Genomic DNA, 7,668 nt, shown 5'->3' with positions numbered 1-7,668 from the left:
CGGTTTTTCTGCTGAGGCCGTGCGGAACCTGAGAAGAGGAAGAAGAGAGAGGCTGGAGCGCTGAGAGAGAAAGAGCAGGAGGCTCCTGGACAGCGGTCGCCAGGCACTTCAGGGGTTCAGAGGGTCTTCCAAGAGAGAGAGAGCTTTTATGAGGGAAACTTCTAGTGAAAGAGAATTGGGTGTACAAGGGTTGAGGGTGAAGTCTCTTCTTGTAAAATTTTTTTTTCATAGTGAAGTTTGCATGCCCCGTGGAGGCGAGTCCTTTTGTGGCTAATCTTGATTGTTTTTCTTTTTATTTTATTTCTTCTTTCTTCCTGCTGCATCGCGTGGTACTGAAAGGATCTTGGGAGGTGGTGTCCTGACCAGACATCCATCCAACAAAAATTGTGCACCGCAAAATGGGGGAGTACTTATCCGTCGCCGCCGAACAACTTGGAGCTGCAATAAAGCCCTGATGTGGGTTTCTCAAAAAAAAACCCTGATGCGGTTGTAAGAGTTCCAACATCCAGACTTGGTGATGCTGATTAATTAAGAAGAGAGTGCTACTATTGGATTTCCAATAAACTAGTTAACAAATTACACCTCTACCTCTTAATCTCTCAGTCCTATCATAGAGGAAAAATTCAGGGAGACCTTTTTCATGTTCTTTATTAATGATATGGTGACTTGACCCCGAAGCAAAAGGAAAGAAAAGAGTATTGTCAAAGCATTTGGAGTTATGTAATGTTGAGAAAATTGTATTTAGATGCCGAGGAGATTATATATGTATGATGTAGAGAATTGTAGACATTGAGCGTGTCCCATATACTAAAATATTACTTGTCAAACAATTTAATGAGTATACCAATCACCAGAGGGATAAATCTTAATTAATTATTTGATGAATTTATTTATTCCTAGCCGCCTTTTGGACTGGGATTCTCTCGCTGTACCCCTCGCCTGGATAATTCAGAAAGAGTGCGATATAAGGATTTTCCGCTGCAGAAAATCCAGGTGGCTTCATGTCTTTTTTTTTTTATTGGACAAAGCGCGACATTAGGCAGCAAGCAAAAGTAACCATAACAAGGGTGTCTCAATGACCGGGCACCTTTCGGGCTAAATAACTCATAGGATACTTGGGGTGGATCACCGTTAATTTCCTTGCCCCAGCGATAACCCCAGACTTCAAACCAGGCCCACTTTCTCGTTTACAATTCGACTCTATTTGTTCACTTATTTCTTCTATAGTGAAATTGATACATGTGTCAAGTCCCAAACTCCATCTAACGGGTAGAAAACGTTGACGAATTTTATATAATTGGATCAGACCCTATCAGAGCTAAGCAGATTAGTCAGAGCTGAGAAAAGTCAACTCAAATTCTTTGGAGAGTAATCTAAGGTGGTTAACAATATTATGTATACACGCATGAGAGGAACTTCGCATATTTGTTGATAAGCACAGCAAGTTAATTCATTATGAAGTTACCAAGTCAGCTGTTGTCTACCCTTTCTTTTTTCTGAAGAGAAAGTTAGCAGTTGCCTACTTGATAAACCTTGTCTGTGCGCATGACAAGTATATATCCTGAAGCATTTTCTTTCTTAAAGCCAACCTAATCAGTCCAAAGAATAGACACTAGTTGACCTATCCATCCACCAAGTGGATGGATCAACCCCTGGTCCCAAACTTCAGGCACAAAGCTGATTCAGGTTTGGCTTTGGCGAAAACATCGATCGTTGTCGAGCCTAAAAGATTTCTCCAGATAAAGAAACATGCCTCCAGAGAATCCCCACACTTTAAAACTATTCGTGGGGGAAAGGAAAGAGGGGAGCTGCGTTAGTACTATACTTCTGGAGGGTCGCAGGATAAAGCTTGATGTGGTATCCTCGTCCGAAATCAACAGTCGGCTTATCTGTCCTTAACTAATCCACACCTCGTGCTGTCCACTTCTTTTTATCACTAACTCAAAGTGGAGGCAGCACAACTTATGAGCTTCCATTAACAGCAATTTTTCCAATATCTTCGTTGCCTTAGTTAGGTATATTAGGTCACATAAAATCTCTTTCCATTTTCATTTAATTCTTTTCCTTAGCACTAAATATGTTGCCCAAAAACTTGTGGTGTCTAGGTCCTGAAATTTTCCTCCTCCATTCTATTCCAAAATGCATACATCTTAATCAGGATTCTTTTCCTTAGCACTAAATATGAAGTCTAATCTTTGCTCAAAAACTTGTGGTGTCTAATCCTTAACTTTTCCTCGTCCATTCTATTCAAAAATGCATACATCTTAATCAGGATTCTTTTATGCTGGTATAGCCGTCAAACACTTGCTCTCATGGTATCGTTCACGTGTCGGTTGGTGGGTGGCTCGTAGTTACTTGGGGCAAATGAACTCTCTTTCATCGGTTTGGTCGGATAGGGACGTGGAGATGGATATAAAGTTAGATGTTGAGAATTAGGAAGTGGATGAGTGACGAATCGCAAATAAATGCTCGACGAGGAAGGTAGTTATATACTACAAATTTGACGTGAAGATCTCAAGTGCTGGGCACAAATCAGTCCAATTATTGGTGATAGGACACACACAAGAAAGTGTACCATCATTTCAAGTACGACTGGACCCGGGCAAGATACATCCATCATTAACTGGAAATATGATGAGGAAAACGCATATCATCAACACATGTAATCAGCACTCCAAAATCTAAGCTTCACATTGTCCTGCTGAGGCCGTATATATCTTGCTTCGATTCTTTCCGAACACATCAGCTTGTTATTGCGAGTAGGGCGATGGCGACTGGTGTTTTCTCCTTCCTTGATATGATCTGAGTCCGTAGGCTCCATAGATCTTGATTGTTGTTTGGTAACTGTGATACGCTTAGCTTCTGCGGAACCAGATTGCAGGGGTTTTTAGAGTGACTGCAACTCTCATCATTCGATGGTCCATCATTTCCTCAGCTTTGCCGCAAAGTGGGCAGGGCTTGGGATCACTAATCCCTTTTTTTGCTATATCTCGCGGCACTTCAGAAATAGGAATAAATATCTAAGAAATGTATATGATCAGTTGCAGCACCGAAGTGGCCTGTGTGCATAAGAAACAAGCAGGACGCAAAGCTCAACCATGCACAAATGAGCAGGATTACTCGTGGAAAGAAATACTTAATTGCAAAAGGTACGGCAATATATACATGTAGATATGGATCTACACAAGTTCTTACGTTGGAGGAGATTGGCTTTTCTCTTTCCCCGTGACATGCGGGGCAAGTCCAATTTCGAAAGTCCAGTTGTGGTACTTATTTTCAAACAAAAACAAAAGTGTGACGCATGCTTAGAACATGGCAAAAGTAGATTGCAATCACCTTAAGTGACGTCGGCGACCTGCTCTTTTGGGCTCCACTAGGTTTCTGTGTCTTCGTTTGGAAGCGGCTTACATTGACAAACTACTGGATTATATCGGATCAATGCATGTACCGAAACACGCTACCTCGAAAAGAATCTGTGCCCAACCTAAAATAGATGTAAGAAGAATGAGAACGTGTTCCGATATCTGTGGACAATCTGCTCTGCATGGATCAGGTTTGGCCGGGGTAACCCTAGACTGGGCTCAGCCGAAATAAAATCTGAAAGTGTCCTGACCCAACCCATAGCTGTTGAACTTGGCAGCTGTCTAAAACCTAGACCAATCCTCAAGTTAATGAGAATGGATGCGGGTTGTACCTTTCATATTGTGATCCAGGTGGTGTGCCCAAGGCCCAAGAGATCAAGGCTAAGGCCAAGGTCCAAGAGACCAAGGCTAAGGCCAAGGTCCATCATTCATGAGGACTTCCTGGAGGCTCTAGGACTAGTTGGGCCCTAGGTTGAAAGGCTGTGGGCCTTTCGGATTCTTGAGGTCTAGGTTATGTGGGTCTAAAGAGACCAACTCTTTATGGGCCAGGTCTGGGCCCAGGATATGTGAGATTAGGTCGAGTCATGGGTGTACATGGGCTTGGGTTAACCTAATCTCCCATAGAGTTGGTCAAGGGAGTTTTGGGTTTGGGTCACTTGACCCTATGTTTATATATACATGTATTGTATAGGTTTGATTAAGCCAAGGAATACGAAAACTCTTTCTCCCAAATCTCTCTCTCTCTTCTCCCTCTCTCTCTAGCTATTCTCCATGCCCCAGGAGCAAGAAACCCTAGGGTTTCTTGCCGCCAGGTCCCAAAAAGGCAGGAGAAGCAAGGGAGGCGCTAGCCCCTCCCCCTTTGTGCCGCCAACTCTTTTCTCTCTTCCTCTCTTGCAGCCGTCCAAACATCAGGTCCAGGATCTGAAATCTCTTGAGAAGAGGTTGATACAAGTTTCTCTCAGATCTGGAGTTGATATGAGGTCATTTGAGGCACGGGTGAGATCTCCATCAACAGATTTACAGGAAAGGCTGCAGCAGGATAGATCTGCAAGGTCTGGTTCTATCTATATTCTTTCCTATCTAGAATACCCCGATTCAAGATCTACAAATTGGAAGACCTCGATCCAGGCCTGATCTGGTTGGGTACCAGATCTTGAATTTTTTAGAGGTGATCTTAGAGGCGTTCTTCATCCGGAACGAAAGGCTGACGAAGAAGACAGCAACTAGGCTGATTTCGTCAAGGGCCTTTGATCGAGTCCAGAAGTCTCTATATTTGTTCGTTGCTGGTTCCGCTGCACCCAAGATCCGTAGGAGGAGCCGGGATCGTGCTCCAATAGTTGGTATCAGAGCCACAGTGGTGAGGAAGCGGTTCCAAGTGTGAGAAGTTGAAGATCCCAAGTGCTGAAAATTTTCAGCAAGGTACCATCAAGATATATTCTACACTTTTTGATTTTATATTACTTGTTTGGCTTGGATCCAGTCATGGGCAGCAATATGAAGGTCGATTTTAAGAAGTTTGATGGCAAAAAAAATTTTTTCATGTGGAAAATCCGGGTGGAGGATCTTCTAGTGCAAGTAGATCTGGATCAGGCTTTGGATGAGAAGCCTGAGGGAATGACAGATAGACAGTGGACATCGTTGGAGAAGAAAGCATGCTCGGTGATCAGAGGATGTTTGGCGGATGCGGTGTTGTATTCGATGCTAGAAGAAAAGACCCCAAAGGGCCTTTAGTCGAAGTTGCACACCATATATATGGGGAAGAATATGTGCAACAAGCTAATGCTGAAGAAGAGGTTGTACAGTCTTCGGATGCAGGAGGGATCTGATGTGATTGGCCACATTCAGAGGTTCGACCAGTTGTGCACAGAGTTGATGAATATCAAGGTGAAGCTGGATGAGGAGGACAAGTCCCTGTTGCTTTTGTGTTCACTACCAGGATCATATGACTCTTTGGTGACTACACTGTTCTACGACAAGGAGACTCTGGAATATGAGGACATGATCTCGGTGCTTAGGTCTAATGAGCAAAGGAAAAAGTTGACCAGAGATCGGGCTCCCCAGGAGGGTTTGGCAATAGGAGAGAGGACAGGCAGAGGCAGAAGCAAGTCCAGGGGGCGGTCCAAGTCCAGAAAGGGAAAGAAACAGATGAAATGCTTCAAGTGCAATGAGTTCGGACACTTCAAACGAGAATGTCCACTATGGAAGAGCAAGAAGGGAGAAAGAAGTGGCTCAGAATCAGTGAGTGCAGTTGCTGGGCAGCAGGTGGAGGATGATCTACTTGTGGTATCAGATGGTCACAGGCATTACACAGAGAAGTGGACACTAGACTCTGCGTGCTCACATCACTACACACCACACAGGTCTTGGTTTGCGACATACACCAAGACAGATGAGGGATCAGTGACTCTAGGCGACAATCATCCTTGCAAGGTGGCTGGGATAGGGATAGTCAGTGTGAGGATGTTTGATGGGATTGTGAGGATATTGACAAATGTAAAGCACGTCCCGGAGCTGGAAAAGAATCTGGTGTCACTAGGCTACTTGGAGCGCAGTGGATACAGCTTCAGCAATAGGGCTAGAAGTGGAGTACTGAACATCTCCAATGGAGCTATGGTAGTGATGAGAGGCAGGAGGTTGGACAATAATCTCTATCGCATGGAGGGATCTGTCGTGATCGGAGAGTCTGATGCAGCAGCTGCAGCACAGGACCAGTAGGGGGCTTACAGGATGTGGCACTACCGCCTAGGCCACATGGGTGACAAGAGGCTGAAGGAGTTGAGCAGGAGAGGACTCATCTCTGACCTGGAGGATGGTGCTACAGGAGAGATCTGTGAGCCTTGCCAGATGAAAAAGCAGAGGAGAGTTCAGTTCAACATCAGCATAACCTGCAGTGCAGCCCCTCTAGAGTTAGTACACACGGATGTGTGGGGACCAGCCCCAGTTTCAGCTAGGAATGGGGCCAGATACTTCATGACCCTGATTGATGATTTCTCAAGAAAATTCTGAATTTACTTCATGAGAGAGAAGTCAGAGGTCTTCACCAAGTTCAAGATCTAGAGAGCTGAAGTGGAGAAGGAGCAGGGGAGGAGCGTGAAGTGTCTGAGGTCAGACAATGGCGGGGAGTACACCAGCAGAGAGTTCCAGGATTACTGTGAGGAGTGTGAGATCAGAAGACACTTATCAGTTAAGGAGACTCCATAGCAGAATGGGGTGGCCGAGAGGATGAACAGAACACTTCTGGAAAAGGCACGATGCATGAGGCTACAGGCAGGGCTTCCAAAGGCGTTCTGGGTTGACACAGTTGATGCAGCGGGTTACTTGGTCAATCGGTCACCTCACACCAGGTTGGATGGCAGGCTTTCAGAGGAGGTGTGGTCTGGGAGGACAGTTGGGCTAGGCCATCTACGTATATTTGGGTGCACGGCCTATATGCACATTGGAGCTGGTGAGCGGAGCAAGCTAGACATCAGATCACGCAAGATGGTGTTTCTAGACTATCCGCGAGGAGTTAAGGGATACAGGCTGTGGGATTCTTTGGAAAAGAAGGTCATCATTAGTCGGGATGTGACTTTTGATGAGGAGTCAGTCCTACGGAGGCGAGCAGGCATGGAGGAGCAGCAGGAGCAGGAGGAGGTCCAGCAGGACGCTGCTGGACAGCTTACCTCTTTGATTTTGCCTCTTGCAGGTACTACGGGAGGACATGACATTCAGGTGGAGAACCTACCTAAGGTGTCTCCACAAGTGGAGAGGACTCGGACGGATGATCAAGGTGGAGAGGTCCAACAGGAGCGAGTTGGACCGAGGACTGATATCGATGTTGCCCTACATAAGCCCAAGAGGACCATCAGGCAATCGGACCGATATGGCTTCGAGGAGACGCTATCATATACTCTGGTGACAGCGAATGGAGATCCATATACGTATCAGGAGGCTATTGAGAGTCAGGACAGAGAGCGGTGGGTCCAGGCGATGTCCGAGGAGATGCAGTCTCTCCACCAGAACCAGACGTGGCGATTAGTGCAGTTGCCATAGGGGAAGAAGCCCATTGGCTGCAAATGGGTCTACAGTCGCAAGGAAGGGCCTTCAGAGCAGGGAGGTATCAGATTCAAGGCGAGGTTAGTGGCCAAGGGATACTCCCAGAAGGAAGGCATCGACTTCGGTGAGGTCTTCTCTCCCATCGTCAGACATACTTCCATCAGAGTATTGCTGAGCATTGTAGCAGCTCAGGATTTAGAGCTGGAGCAGATGGATGTCAAGACGGCATTCCTCTATGGGCATTTGGAGGAGAGGATTTACATGGAGCAGC

The sequence above is a fragment of the Elaeis guineensis genome, chromosome 3 (genome assembly GCF_000442705.2).
Source record: "Elaeis guineensis isolate ETL-2024a chromosome 3, EG11, whole genome shotgun sequence".
Taxonomy (NCBI): domain Eukaryota; kingdom Viridiplantae; phylum Streptophyta; class Magnoliopsida; order Arecales; family Arecaceae; genus Elaeis; species Elaeis guineensis.
The sequence above is the reverse complement of the archived record's forward strand: the minus strand, read 5'-3'. Positions refer to the sequence as shown.